Raw genomic sequence first — 362 nt, 5'->3', positions numbered from 1 at the left:
GGGGCCCGGGGGTGGACAACCCCAAAACAAAAAATAAAAACCCCCTTCCGGGGTTTTTAAAAAAAAAAAAAAAAAAAAAAAAAAAAAAAATACACTCCGCAAGCAAAATCATCAACAAATGTTTACAGGATGTTAGAGTCAACATTCTTATCTAATCCTGTCTTCCCAGCTGTAAGTAATCACTTTCTCCTTATCTACCTACCCCTTTTATCTACACCCTTTTCATAGGATTGCTACTTTCTTTATTGTATTCCTTATTTATTGATCCTGCCAAGGCTATAAGCTTTTTTTTTTTTTTGTCTTTTGTCTTTTTCCGTGTCCGGCAACGGATCGCAACCCTCAGTGTTGCCCCCGTACCGGAC

The sequence above is a fragment of the Galeopterus variegatus genome, unplaced genomic scaffold (assembly GCF_000696425.1).
Source record: "Galeopterus variegatus unplaced genomic scaffold, G_variegatus-3.0.2 Scaffold2044, whole genome shotgun sequence".
Taxonomy (NCBI): domain Eukaryota; kingdom Metazoa; phylum Chordata; class Mammalia; order Dermoptera; family Cynocephalidae; genus Galeopterus; species Galeopterus variegatus.
This window is presented reverse-complemented; position numbering follows the sequence as displayed.